Below are 16,263 nucleotides of genomic sequence, written 5' to 3' on the forward strand. Positions count from 1 at the left end.
TATGATCCTCGCAATGTTTTTTTTAATGTGTGCCAAGGATTGTGGGTGATTTGAGGACATGAAGGATACAATTCATGCATCCTTAAAAAGTGACAGAATAAAGGGCACGAAACAGAGGCTGCCTTCGAAAGCATCCTTCGGTTTGAGATTTCCTTCGATGATGACGTGGCAGCCGACATATGCAGCCTTCCTAGGACGCATCATCGCGTTTGAGAAACACCCTTTGTGTTGGTTGATAAAATTATGCTTTCATTATAGCATAAAGGTCATATAATCTAAACTCTAATTCATTAAAGTGCCCATATTATGAAAAACTCACTTTTTCTGGGATTTGGGGTGTTATTTTGTGTCACTGATGCTCCCACACGCATACAAACTTGGAAAGAAATCCATCCATGCTGTTTTGAGTGAGATACAGGTTTCTGAATGTCCTCTCCCTTGAGTCTCAGATTGCGCGAGTTCAAACTCAGCTCCGTTGTGATGTAACTATCCGTTTCGTCACATTCAGTTTGAATTTTCCCGCCCACCACCCCACTCGCAGGTCTCCACCCACCAGGAACTAGAGAGAGCACAGAGAGAGCAGTCACTCCTCTATGCTGTTATCATGTCTCACTGAAATAACAGCGCTATTTGGATATTATGGATTATACTCCCGCCTACCTTTAAAAACAAAGTTTTAACGCGTCGTTATTGGAACCCGGAGTAATCTTATATACAGTGTGTTACGACGCAAATAGTCATCAGATTGTAGGCGATAAGACCTTCACGTGAAATGTGATGTAAACAACAGACTATGTATCTATATTTCACGGATTATATGCATTTGTGGACAAAAAGGGTCATTGGATGTATTTTATTGGACTTACATTGATGCTAATCCCGTAAATTATACCTTTTAAATGTATAGTGATGTTAAAATAGTTTGTAAACAGTAGGCTATATAGATATTTTTGCAGGCTAGATAGTTTACAGCGTGGTTTAGAAAGTAAAAATTTTTTTACGGCTTTATTTTACAATTCTACAAGAACTAAGTAATAGTGCTTTGCCAAACTAAAAGTTTTTTGCCAAACTAACCGAGACCGGGCCTTACCGCCCCGGCTTTTCTGACGAGGATAACCCCCGAGCCTCTTATAACTTTACGGTCCGGACCTCCCGCTAGCTTCTAGCAATGAGCACGCGGTCCACAAGCAGTATACATCCTCCGCCGGGTCTTAATTTCTGTAATTTGCGAAAATAATGCATTTGAAAATGTTTTATAACGGGAATATGTTAGCATTGTCCAGGGAAAACAAGTTTATTGTTGAGAATGCTACATCACTATTTACTCTGGAATCATTGTGTGTCATGAGTTTCTTCTCCTGTAGTGTACTTATTAGTGATACTTTTCTGCATGATTTGTCTGTTGGCAACATAAACCGTTAATAATAATAATATATAAAATAATAACACAGTATGGCACGCACTGGTCCGAACTTTACTTTACTTTCCAGACTAGTTGCTAAACTGGGGTGTGTAGTGATGTAAAAAGGAACTTGCGCATTAATTAAATATCTTGAAAATAAACAACAGATAACTAAATCAGTCTTCCGATGCAATATATGTTATTTACAGCAGTAATCTGACATTAAATCGATTTGCACAGATTAATTATTAATTTACCTCCCACGTGACATCATCAACTATGTTGTTACACCAACATGGTTCAAACGCCGAATGTGCGACAAAGTTACTATGCTTTCGGGAAACAGTCGTGACAAGGTAGTAAGTTTCTCCCACTGTTGGTTCAGCAGCAACTTATGTCGTTGTTCGGGAAACGCACCCCTGAACTGATCAAATACCTCGTCGAAAATAATGTATATGTGTATATGTAATCTACGTGTTGTTTGTTTTGCTTGTTATATAAATAAACTATGTTTAAAGTACTTTGTTGTCATTTATTCTTAGCGGAGTTTACCGGAAGTTACGTGCTGACCACGAAAGCCGCTTGTTTATGTTGTTACTAGGGCTGTCAAAATTAACGCGTTAATAACACGTTAACGCAAATTCATTTTAACGCCACTAATTTTATTAACGGAGATTAACGCAACGCGCAATTTCTGTTTGACCCTTGGTCCAGCCCATAGTTGAATGAACAGAGACGCAGACAAATGTGACTCTCTCTAAATGAGTAAAAGGTTTTCATAGAAATAAGAACATTAAGCAAATCGTCTACCAAATCCAATGGTCTAAATGCTCGTTGGACATCTGATATTATCTTTATTTATACGTCTGAGAGGTGTAACGTTACCGTCCTCCTAATGCTTAATCTAATACAAAAATGCGTCTCAATTCATTTTGGTTTCGCTTTTATGCATGACTTAGAAAATAGACTGCAGGACTTGCTTGATGTTAAAAGAGTAATTAAGAGAGATAAAGTTCGGTACCTGATTAATGTTAAAGAGTTATTAAGAGCGACAAGACTCAAAAGCGATCCCCTCACGCTGACTGACTGATATCTGAAGCGCGTGCACACAGACGCGCGAGTGCGCGACCCGGATATATAGACATCTACACAAAATTACAGTTTTACAAATATCTGTTTTGATAAGAATTCACGCAGGTAGGCTCTATAATCTGTTATGTTTTAAGTAAATGTTTGGTTAACTGTTGGGTAAAACTATCTGATGTGTAACATTATATTAGATCACTTAGATTTTAAGCAGTCTGTCTCAATGTCAATCAAACAAAAGGAAAAAAAGTTGAACATACATTGATGATGTTTTTGCTTTGTGTGTGCTAAATCTATTAGTTTTACCAGTGATTTTAAGGTATTGATGTGGTAATATAATGTATGGATGTGGAAATGTTTGTGGTAATTTGACTCTTTCAACTTCAAACACGTGTAGTTCTGTCATATTTTGTTATATTTCAACAAATCATGCATTGTTCTATGTTTTAAAAGAGAATGTCAAAATATGAACAACTATTTTTTTTTTAAATTTGCTAATTCCGACTCAATTTGCCAGCACATGTCACAAATGATGCAGCAGTAAACAAAAATGGAGAAAGAAAAATCTTCTGAAAGGAAAATTCATATACAAAACAATGGCTGGTGATTCTGTTAAAATGTAAACAGGCTGTTGTTAACATACATTTCCATAAAGCATCTATATATGTATATATGATTAGAATATTAAAAAACCTGAAAAGTGTTAAATTAGGGTAAATTTAGAATGGATAAAAATGTGCGATTAATTTGCGATTAATCGCAGTTAACTCATGAAATCATGCGATTAATCTAGATTAATTTTTTTAATCTATTGACAGCCCTAGTTGTTACTGCTGAAAACGTATATACACGCAGAAAACAAACTGCTGTTCTTTTTGGCAGATCTTTCTATCACAGCTGTGTCAAGCACACGCCACCCAGATGGCACCACTCGGCAGGTCATTCATAAGTGGGTGACCAATTTATCATACACATACAGTACCCGATGTCCTCCCACCTTATACCCAGAACTCGAATTCACGTTCAGAGTTATTCACTTTATTATCATATGCAAAATTCTCAAGTCAGTCTACCCTGATGTTTAAATAAAATGATGATTCACCTGCACATAGAAAACATGAAGGAGGAGAAATAACCTGGTGACAGATGCACAAAACAGCCTGGCCCATCAAGATCCTCTATTATTTAAAGCTCATTTCCCTGCAATCGAGGGTGATCACGATTAAAATGAGCATATTTATACTAAATGAGTGTAAATGAGGGTTTGGCAGCATTAAAAAACATCCAGCTTCACAAAAGTGACGGTGTACAAAGTCCTCACATTCCAACCACATCTATGTTAAGTGATCATAATCATAATTGGATGCCCATGCTCCGACAAATCCTCTAATATCACCTGGAAAAGCATCAAACTTCAGCAGCTCATAAAGCTCCAAACTTAAGTCCCCTGGAAGGCCAAAATAGATAATGTAATGTAATGTAATGAAGGTCAAGTTGCTATGAAATATCTGCACAATCGTCTACGATGTCTTGTGTATCCATCATTATGTATATTTTGCTGTAATTGAGTATCTGTTCTTCTCTGCTGGTGATGGGATCATGGGGTGTGACAGCGTCTGTCTGGTAGAAACACACAATTGCAGCCAGGGTCACACTGTTTCAGCTTCATTTGTTTAAGTAATTACCTAAAGGTGCAAGGACGTAAAGAAAAGTGATGCACTTATCGTGATTTGTCATGGGCAATTTAATGGCTGAACCATTCAGAGGATGAAAAATTGTGGAAAGTGGACATCAATTACTTGGCAAAAAATATTTAAGCGTAATATTATTATATTATATAACTTATTATATAATATCAGTGATATATGTAAAAAAATATGTAAAAATCTGTAATGCAGAAACATAATGAATTGGTGGTAAACATATTTTGCTTGGTAGTTAAATTTGTGGAAAATAGTTTATGCCGTGTTTGTTGACACCACTGTAAAAAATGTGAATCCCACATAGCAGACGAACTTGGGCCGAAAGTGGCCTCATGATGGCACTGCTGGCGTGCTGACGGCACTGTCATGCAACACGTCAGCCAAGTAAGGGCCAGGTGTGGCAATGATGGCACTGGATCCATGATGGCAGACAACATTTGGGCCAGTTGTGGGTGGGAGGTATGTGGCCCAGATCGGTCTAGTGATTGAAATAGGGGAGAGCGGGGGCGAAAGTACAATTTTTCAGAAAAACGTAATTTTAATAGATTAAAATGTTATAGATAGATATAGGGCCCTATTTTAATGATGTTAGTGCACTGTCTAAATGGGCGTGTCCGATGCCACTTTTGCCAATTTAACGATGGGAAAAATGGTTTGTGCGCCGAGCGCACGGTCGAAAAGGGTTGTTAATATTTTCCTAACGAGTAATGGGTGTGTTTTTAGAGTAACGTGCAATAAACCAATGAGAGTCTTATCTCTCATCCCCTTTAAAAGCCAGTTGCGCTGGCAGTGGCACTATGTCTAAACCCTATTTAGATGACGGACTTTGTAAACTGAAAAACTGAGGAAGAAGACCCCCAGTTTAAGAATAATGTTAAAAAATGTGTTGTCTTCATTTTTATTGAAATTAACATTTTTGGGATTAATACCTTTAAAAGCCTTTTTCTTTCAGTCATAGAAGTACAAATAGCAAGAAAAGGTTTGTACTCTAAAAATACAAACAAGAGATAAAGAATTTACAAACGTGCAGTGAGCCGAAGTGTTTCAGCACTAGAACAACGACATGAGTTTTTTTTAAAGCATTACTTAAAATGTTTCTCATCTCACCTTTTCCACAGGTACAGAGTCATCATATACAATAAATCCATATGGTAGCATTTAAAAACATTTAAAAATAGATGCATTTGTTTAAAAATAGATGCATCTTACCAGGCTACAGGTGTCAGCTCCTTCTAATGTCTCATAATCGGTCCTCATTTATGTCCAAGAAACTCAATAAACTTTTTAAACATTTTAAACATTTTAATCATTTAATCTTTCATATTTAAAAGCGTTTTTGTGCTGCTGCGCATTCATGTATGTGTTAAGCAAACCCGCGCCGTCGTCCCGTTTAGGCGCATATTACTAATGTGCTCTTTAAATAACAAAAAACATATTGCGCCATTGACTTTAGACTTTAGACCAGGTTTTTGTTGGTCAATGGCGTAGTCTATTTTAGTTGCCTCAAAATAGCAACGCGCCAACAATGCGCCTGAACACACCTCGTTTTCAGACCAGAACGCCCATGGGTGCAAAATTGGGCTATTTAAACAACGTGGTGCAAAACGTGAAAATGATAATTGCGCAAGGTTGAAACTAGCAAAAGACACTTGCGGCACGCATTGTGCTGCATTGCGCCGGGTGTATGATAGAGCCCATATACTTTTGCTGTGGTCAATAACTCACAAGTGTGGAATTTTGTAAAAATTTTACACGACTTATTATTAATAAACGACTTAGCATAATAAAAATAAAAATAATGAAATAAAAATTTAATTTTAAATTTTAGGTTTTATCAAATGTTTCAAAAGCAACCAACAGTACAAACTTGGTGAGAATAAAACATTTTTTCAACATTTCATAACATATTTGAACAACATGAAAATTAAATTAAATTAAATCAAATCAGAATTAAAATTAATTTTCAATATATACAACAGTATTAGCAGCAGGACAAAAGTAACAAAGTTAATTTCGATCCGACAGGATCTCCTCACATTTAAACCCGATTTACTTTTTTTTTAAACTCTGAGAGGTCAAACTCTAGGATGTGTTAGAGAACTAAATAATCTGTAGATTGATCAGTACTTTAACACATGAAACCAGGCGCACAATGCGTTATGAGAACAAACTGATCGCTTTAGAAAAACGCGGAAAACGGTGAGTAAATAACGCAATATTTGTCAGCTTTGTCAGGGGTTGTGTGCCTAAGATGCTGTCGTAGTTTGGGATGCAAATGTTAACAGGGCTCGGTGAAAATTGCTTTGTTACTTTCGTCCCGTTACTTTTGCCCCTGTCCTCCCCTACTGTGATTTACAATAAATAATTATAAGAATTTAAGGATTTTTAGGTTTTCTAAATCTTCACAGAAAAGAGAGAGAGACTATAAGTTATTTTGTGACTAAAAACACTCCAGCATATTTTAGCATATTTTAGTCATTTTGTTGTCACCCTTTGCCTGGGATGTGAAGAAATGTACTGATTTTATTTAGCAGCTTTATTTGATGTTATAACAGTGTTTCCTTCCTTTTTGGACTCTGTGGCTTCTTTTTCTTCATTATTCAAAGTAATTAATTTCAAGTCATAGTAAATAAAATGTTTTATTTAAAGGAATATTCCATTTTCTTAAAAGAAAAATCCAGATAATTTACCACCATGTCATCCAAAATGTTGATGTCTTTCTTTGTTCAGTCGAGAAGAAATTATGTTTTTTGAGGAAAACATTGCAGGATTTTTCTCATTTTAATGGACTTTAATAGACACCAACATTTAATACTTAATTCAACACTTAACAGTTTTTTTCAACAAAGTTTCAAAGGACTATAAACGATCCCAAACGAGGCATAAGGGAAAAAAACTGTTAAGTGTTGAGTTAAGTATTAAATGTTGGGCTCTATTAAAGTCCATTAAAATGAGAAAAATCCTGCAATGTTTTCTTCAAAAAAACATAATTTCTTCTCGACTGAACAAAGAAAGACATCAACATTTTGGATGACATGGTGGTGAGTAAATTATCTGGATTTTTCTTTTAAGAAAATGGACTAATCCTTTAATAAAACCTTTATTAAATAAAATGTTAGTTTTGTATAAAAAGATGCTGATATATTTGGACAATAATTTTGTCTACATAACTAATTTCAGACTCAAACATACAGATAATTTTGTTCAAGTGACCCTAAACTTCAAGACGTTGTTCTTTCTGAATTTTAAAGTTTTGATTTGAAGCACCATGCATTGTTTTCTATGTAAACTTACTTTGTCACAAATTATTCCTGGTGAAGATTTCTGACTTCCCTTCAACGACTGATCCAAGTAAAGCTATCATTGTGTATGATCAAATGTTAGATACTGTGGATATAAACATTATGTTTTACTGTGCTTTTTTGCAATCCGAAGTTTTGAAAGAGATTAAAATCATTCTATCATAACCTTCGCGTTACGTTAGGACACGCCGTGCAAAGTAGCATGAAGTCGAACACCTATTGTCAAAAATTATTGAGATGGACAATCACATAACAAAAGACAAGCTTTCCTGTTAACGGAAGCCAAGCGGCAGCCAATCAAATAAGTCAATAGGCGGGGTTACTGTTTACACACTGCAAAAATTTTTTTACAAGAAAATAATTTCTTAGTATTTTTGTCTTAAAAATATCTAAAAATTCTTAAATTAAGATGCTTTTTCTTGATGAGCAAAACGACCCAAGAAAATAGTTTTTAGACCAAAAATATCAAATTTAAGTGATTTTGTGCATAAAACAAGCAAAAAAAAAAAATCTGCCAATGGAGTAAGCAATTTTTTCTTGAATTTAGTGTTTAAAAAAAATGTTCAAGATTTTTTTGCTTACCCCATTGGCAGATTGCTTGTTTTATGAACAAAATCACTTACCTTTGATATTTTTGGTCTAAAAACTAGAATGATTTTCTTGGGTCGTTTTGCTCATCAAGAAAAAGCATCTTAAAGGATAATTCCGGTATTTAACACTTTGAGTCTCATTTCTGGTTTGTTTTGGATGAACTACAGTGATGGACACAGAAATTTTGAGAATGGGTCGTGTCTTGAGTTTTTGACTCGTTTAGAAGCGTCTCTTGACTGCTTTAGAATGGAAGTCAATGGCCATGCACAAACATGTCATTAAAACAACACTTAACGTTCATTTTCAAAACTGTGCTACTCACCGAGTGGTTCGTGGTGTTCGTTGATGATTAAAAACAAGTTGTGTAGCGAAATACAGTTTCTGTCGTGTTTTATTTGGCATTTTGTAAAATTCCATTGACTTCCCTTGGAAGACTGTTTGCTCGCTGATATATCACTCCGCCGCCGGGAAACAGAAAAGGGTCTGTTTGTTTACATGTTGTTGTAGTTTTTTCGCTCGGTTTCTCTCAGAAGAAATTTTTCCCATATTTGTAGGGCTGAACCAGAATATTTGAATATTTGTTCCGTGGGTTGGCATTCGATTTTCAGTTTTGAGATTCGAATATATATATAAATATTTTACAGCGTTAATGCAGAGCTTTTGCCAAGCAGGAAGTGCGCTTCACGCTCCCGCTCTATAGGTGGCGCAGACAGACCAACATCCATAGCCAACAGCCACCAAACGCACACCAGTGTGGAAGAGATCGCCTTGAACGTAAAGCGCGCTTCCTGCTTTGGCATTTACGCTAATCGTGTTGTAAATAACGTTCAGTTTCTTGCAAAAACTGATTGATTTGCTTCACAAGATGTCAAAATTTCACACGGAGTTATGGGGGATTACTGTTGTATTGGATATATATGCTTTAGCTCTTAAAGTGTGCGGATCTGTTGACTTGCATGACAGAGCACTGGGGTTTCTGCAAAATATCTTCTTTATTGTTCTGCCGATGAAAAAAACATATTGGATGGTGTAACTGTTATAAATAAACTTGATTTTAAAAGTATGCTACCGTTTTATTACAGTTTGTTGGACTACGTTCATTCATGCTTCAGACTCAAATATAGAGCGGAAGTATATACGCGGTTGTGAGGTATCTGAAAAAATAGTTCCACTATAGCAAATAACACGGATTGAAATCATACATTGCGCCAATATATTTGTTTTTTATCATCAACGAACACCACGAACCACTCGGTGAGTAGTACAGTTTTGAAAATGAACGTTAAGTGTTGTTTTAATGACATGTTTGTGCATGGCCATTGACTTCCATTCTGAAGCAGTCAAGAGACGCTTCTAAATGAGTCGAAAAGTCAAGACTCGACCCATTGTCAAAATTTCTGTGTCCATCACTGTAGTTCATCCAAAACAAACCAGAAATGAGACTCAAAGTGTTAAATACCGGAATTATCCTTTAACCACTTAGGGTGGGTTGCACCAACAAGGATTAGGCCTTAATCTGGTTTAAATCAAAGCTTATTTAATAATTCTGTTGCACCAAACTTTAAACCTGTCTAAAAATAATCAGGTTTTCATTTAAACTGCCATTTTGATTCAAGTTTAAATTTTACAGTAAATCTAGATTATCTTTAATCCTGTTGCTCCATTACTTTAAACTCTGTTTTAAATTTCAGTGAGGGATTAACTTAAAATTTATGAGGAGGTTTAAATATGTTTTTTTTTACAATTAAATGTCTGGCTAAATGATTAGAAACACACACCGTGAGCGTGGTGGCGCTATTCAAAGATGAGTTTATTATAAGGTCTCAACAAAGTGAGTTTGGTGGCTCAAAAAGATTATTAACAGCACCGGTGACAGCTACCGATGCTCGTATGTGCTTCTCCTCTGTTACGCGCGCTCCAGTCAGACGAAGGACAGTGAATGAACAGACACACAGTGGCGTGGCGCTTCATGACAAATGCGTCAACACATCTTGTTCATTATATCACAATATCTGAGCTTTGCAATGTTTCCTGTCACAATATTTCCTGATCTGTTAATCAATACAATTGTTTTAAAAGATCATCAAATGTTCTTATTTGAATCAGACCTTTAAATTAGCCTACCGGTGTATGTAGGTGATTAATAATACAAAAATCACATTACCTTTGCTTGCATAAACTGTTTATTTCCTTTTTGAATGACAACGTCAACATTGCTGCTGTTTAATCACACTGGAAAATTCAACATGGCGGACAAAATAAATCGCAGATGAAGGGTTTAATACAGTTTAAAGTTTTAATCTAAAATTCGTTAATGTGTGTTTAAATTTAAGTGGTGCAACACAACTTGAATTAAAATTAAACTGAGATCAACAAACCCTAGATTTGCTCTAAACTCTGCTTAATTTAATCCTTGTTAGTGCAAACCACCCTTAAAATTCCAAGGTAGCTTGAGAGCAGTGGCGGCTCGTGACTGCACTTCCGAGGATGGACTAATTCATAATAAGTGTTTGGATTGTCACGTGTGTGGTTCCCTTTTCCAAAATATGTGTCATGCGTGTGGAGAGATCCTGTGTGCATCACGTGTTTTGTCAAAATAAGTGCCTGCAGAAGACGCGTCAAAACCGTTTATGATAAAAGAGACGCTTGCGTTCCCTAAATACACGCAATACACTCCCTTAACAGTTAACTTTGATTAAGCATGAGATTTATGAACGAATATCTGGCACACGCGAGCGTCTCCTTTCAAGTTCAAGTTCAAGGCAGGCAGTTATTTTGGCATGACACGTGATGCACACACGATCTCTCAAAGCGCAGAACACATATTTTGAAATGACGAACCACACACATGACAAGTTACATACATGTTGTGACGAACTTCGAATCGTGAGCTTCAAAAAAAGAAGTCACCAGCCGCCACTGCTTGAGAGGTACCCTGCATTATTTGACAAAAAAAGCTAAACATTTCACATATCTTTGGAAAGCTGGAATTCTTGTGATTCGAATAATGTAAACCGTTTTAAGATACAGTCAACACAGCAGGTACAATTTGTGTCCCTTTTAGGCATTTTTTAGCCTTTTTCAGGAATTTAGAATTTTTAGATATTTTTTGTGAAAACAAGTCAAAAATACTAAGATTTTTTTTCTTGAAAATCATGTTTTGCAGTGTAGAAGAATGGTCAAAAATTTCCATGAACACACTCCTAAACCTTGTAGGAAGTCTTCCAAGAAGAGTTGAAGCAGTTATAGCTGCAAAGGGTGGGCCAACTCTGTATTAAACCTTATGGATTAAGAATGGGATGTCATTTAGGTTTATGTGCATATAAAGGCAGGTTTGGCATTAAAGTTTAAGTACCTAAACTTAAATATTTAAACGTTAACACATTTTTATGATTGAAAGTTTAAAGGTCTAAAAAGTATAAAGGGATGCAAACATTTACGTGATTCATGTGTAATGTAATGTGTTATTGTCCGTGTGACGAGAAGAGAACGATAAAATTAGCTGTTGAACCTTTTTAATTATATTAGAAAATGTATTTCTGTAACGTTTTAAAAGTTTATTTAATTTTCTTTTTTTGGTGAAAGTGTGTCCATGTCAATTCTGTGCTCATCAAAACAGGAAAACTCCAGTGTGGGACAAAAGAAGGATCATTGGGTGTATTTTCCAATAGACAAGACATTAAGGTAAATTTAATGTCAAGTCTCGTGTATTAATATATCAAAAGTAGCCACATATTGTGATTTTCAAGGAGAGCTGATTAATACAGAGAGCTGGACAGTGGTTTCATTGATAAGGTGAGAACTGATCGTAGTCTAGCATTACTTTAGTTACTGTAATTGCATTGTTGAATACAAAGGAAAATGGTAAAATTGGAATATATGGAATACCTAAGGAATAATTGACGACGGGCCATTGAATTTTAAGAAAATAATGCACACCCAAGGTGCAATGCCATTACACCGCGGGTGTGCATTATTTTCAAATAATTCAAAGGACCGGAGTCAATTATTCCTCTTATACCACGGTTACCACAAACATTGCTCTGGTGCCTTTTTTAAGACATTTGACAAGTTAGGTGTGTGGTTATCAGAAATGAATGCATACCCACGGAACATTTCTCAGCCAATCAGAATACAGCATTCAACAGACCCGTGGTATAATGTGGAATAATTTGCTGTGTTGCTTCAGATAAAGAGGTGGGACAAGAGGATGCTGGCAAGACAGAAGGAGGTGACATTCAGGTTAGTGACAGACAGTACATCAGGGCCACCATTTAATTTTATTTTATTTAATGTTTGTTTGCTTGCTTTTACTTCATGTGTTTGTGTGTTATTTAATTTTGACAAACTCCAGAATCAATACTTTAATTTTTTACAATTATATCTGCAAAGCTGAATTTCTCATAGGTGGATAAAGTATAACAGCACTTGTGAAGACCTTAGACCAGTGGCGGCTCGTGACTGCTCATCCGAGGGGCGTCAATTCAAAATAAGTGTTGGGAGTGTCATGTGTTGCTTGCGTTTTTTAATATATGTGTTTGTTGCACCATGTGAACCATGTGCATCATGTGTTTTGTCAAAATAATTCCTTGCTGCACACGCGTCAAAACCGTTTATGATAAAAGAGACGCTCACATTCCCAAAATACACGCAAGACACTCCATTAACAGTAAACTCTTGATTACGCATGAGATTATGTGAGTATCTGGCAAACGCGAGCGTCTCTTTTATCATAAACCCTTTAGACGCATCTGCAGCAGGCACTTATTTTGACAAGACACGTGGTGCACACAGGATCTCTCGAGGGGCAGAACACACATTTTGAAAAAAGGGTAATACAGTATATGTGGTCCTTCTCTCTATGGTCCTAACTCCTCTATCCTTTGTATCCTTTACTTATTTTTCTTGGTAAATAATAATGGGGACATTCCTAATATAATATATTTTAAGTACATGAAACGTACATCTTCAGAACATATTTAATTTGCTTTTAAGTACCTGAATGAAAAGTATGTCTTCAAGATCTAAGCTATTTTTCATTATAGTAGCAGACACGTTCATCCAAAGCAACTTAAGAAAGAAAACAGGTTAATCTTCTTATTGTCTATCTGTCTGTTTTGAAGTGTATCTTTATGCTTTTAATTGCTTAATTATATGGCCTTTGCTTTATAACAGATATTCATTTGCATCTATTTTCTTTTTTTTATATAACAGAGGGCTGCTGTAATATTTACGTCTATGGAAAAGGACTTGAGAAGAAAAGAAACGCTGGAGAGCAGTACTTCTTGTTAAGGACAACCCTAAATAGGAACACTTTATAATACAAACACACACATTATTAATAGTGTTGACTTGTTTTTTATTTTTATAAATTATATTGTTTTTATTTAATTATTTAGATTGATTTGTATCAGTGTATTTTTAGATAAAATTACCTAAATTCGATTTATAACTGGAACTTATATTTGTGTGTAAAGCTGGCTGTAGAGTTTGTTTCATACAGTTGTCATAGTGTTTCTAATTAGCTTAACTAACTTTTAAATTCAGTTTGGTTTAAACTTGTAATTTATTTAAATTTTAATTATATATTCATGCTACTATGTTCATTTCAATTAAAACTTCTGTATTTGTGTATAGCCGGTAATTTGGGCAAGCTACGTTTCACACACCAATGTAATTGTCACAATGTTTTTTGTTTAATTATTAGTTTGTTCTAAACTTTTGTTTGTTTACTAAGGATAAAATTGCTTGTTTAAGTTGTTGGTGTGGTATTTATTTCAATAATGTATTTGAACAAAATAGTATTTTTGTTTATTGCTGGCAGTTTATACTAGAATAGTTTTAAAACATACAGTGTGGCTGTCATGGTGGTTTTGACTTGTGTGTGATTGATTAATAAAAGGCAAACATTTCGGAAATATTTCTTGTGATTTATTTATTAATATATTTTGGCAAGATTAGGAGTTTTGGAGGTTTAATTAAATGCTGGTTTTGTTATGGTTAGCCTATGGCTGAGAATTGGTACCGATGTAGAACCTGTTCTGGCCCAGATCTGGGCCGGTTATGGGCTATTAACTGTCTGAGACTTGGGTCAGTTGTGGCCCTTGTCTGTAAATCTGGGCCACTGTAGGGCCATCATTCTTTGTTGTATGTGGGCCGATGGTAAACTGTTTGTGTGGGACGGAACAAAAGTGCTATGTGGGATGTAGTCTCTGTGACGTCACCCGTACGTTTGTGAAGCCTGCCTTCACCATTTTGGGAGAGCGTCACTCGTGGATAAGCCATTCATTGTCGTTATATGAATACTCTCGACCCAAAGCCAATTTATACTTTTGCGTTGGGGTTATGCCGTAGGGTACGCCAGACGCTACGCACGTAGGCAACGCCGTCATGAGCATTTATACTTCTGTGTTTGTGTTGCTCTGCAGTTACACCGCCGAAATGCGTAGGAGGAAACACAATGCATTCACGCCGACCAATCACAGATCTTGCGGTCCGCGTCGTTTCGACGTGTAGTTACATTTTTAAGGAGGTGCACGTCAGGTACTGCGAAGGCTACGGCGACAGGGTTCGCGTCTATGCGTATGTTACGGCGTACCTATAACGCGCACCTAACGCAAAAGTATAAATTGGCCTTTATATTTAAATCATATGCGTAATAATGTGTGCATCTTTGAATAACTGTAAAAATACAGCTTTAAAATAAATTTTTGTCAAAAAGTTTTGAGAAATAATAACGTTGTGAGGATATTTATTGCCATGTGAGACGTTTATTGCCGATGAATATTTACGTATATAATATGGAAATCATATATACATAGTAGGAAATATATAATGTGGTATACTGCAAAGTTACCATGCTAATTATTATTTATAATAGCGGGAAGCGGCCACACATCAGGCCGCCAGTCGGTGTTAACTCACAATGTAAGTATTATCAGACCGGCCCACCGGGAAAAGTCCTGACGCTCCCGATTGCCACTCCGTTACTGGTTCATGTTTTAATAAAATACCATTCTGTTTTACTCCTGTGTCATTTGCCATCTGTAAACCGTAACACCATTTGGTTAATAATGCCGAATATGTTATATGTTAACTCTTTCACCGCCAGCGTTTTTTAAAAAAGTTGCCGGCCAGTGCCAGCGTTTTCATGATTTTCACCAAAGTTTAATGCCTTCCAGAAAATGTTCTTCTTTAAATATATAAACATACAATATACCAAATGAAGGAACAGACCCTCTGCTTTCAAAAAAAAAAAAAACCCCGTTTCATCCTACCTTCAGTGGTTCTTTTGTAATCAGCTTTTGAATATGGGTAGGTTTCTGCAAAAACACCACATTTTGAGCAAAAAGCAGAGATAATTCCATTTTTGTGATGGACTTTTCATAGAGATCCCATTCAGAGCGATCTTTAAAACAAACACGGACATGCAGCCTCCTGCCATAGGGCAATACTTCCGGGTTTAAAAAGTTGCGGAAGCGGTATTGCGGAAAGAGGGAAAATCTCGTCATTGGCGGGGAAGCGTTTTCTCTTAATTGACTTAATTGAATTGGTGAAAGAGTTAAAAGACATTTATATTTAATTTTGTATAACCGTGTGTTATTCGTTTTAAGCGGTAGTTATATGATCTCCAATAATAATGTGAAAAAAAAATTACGGTTGGTGGAATTTTATTTTTGGTCTTCCAACAAGTTCATGACCTCTGAATGTGAAGCATACATCACTACACAGCACTAGCACACATATATTTATAAACATCATGTGAGTCTGTATCTGCTGATGGATTTAACATATGGTCTGTCACCTTCATCATTGTAAATGTTCTCATACCCGTCACGCTGACGGATCATCCATGCAGACAGACGCCAACTCCTCTGAGAAACCCACAAAAACCGTTAACCTGACATAAATAAAAACCTGTCAGAAGCACTCAATGTTTAAAGTTACCAGAGAGACGGTCGAGTAAAGTTATATTCGGATTTGTAAGGAAGGAGCAGAATTTCAATCATGCTCTCACAGTATGAAACATATGGAAAATCATAATCCAGTGATTGAGACCACAAGAGCAAAATTGAGTACTGCTGAGTTCTGCTATCATTTCTGACTATAGGTCTTTGAATGAGTGTGAAATTAACCATCTGCTGTATTTATAGCAAGTATTGCACTTACTAGTCAATGA

This window comes from Misgurnus anguillicaudatus, chromosome 22, assembly GCF_027580225.2.
Source record: "Misgurnus anguillicaudatus chromosome 22, ASM2758022v2, whole genome shotgun sequence".
Classification (NCBI taxonomy): domain Eukaryota; kingdom Metazoa; phylum Chordata; class Actinopteri; order Cypriniformes; family Cobitidae; genus Misgurnus; species Misgurnus anguillicaudatus.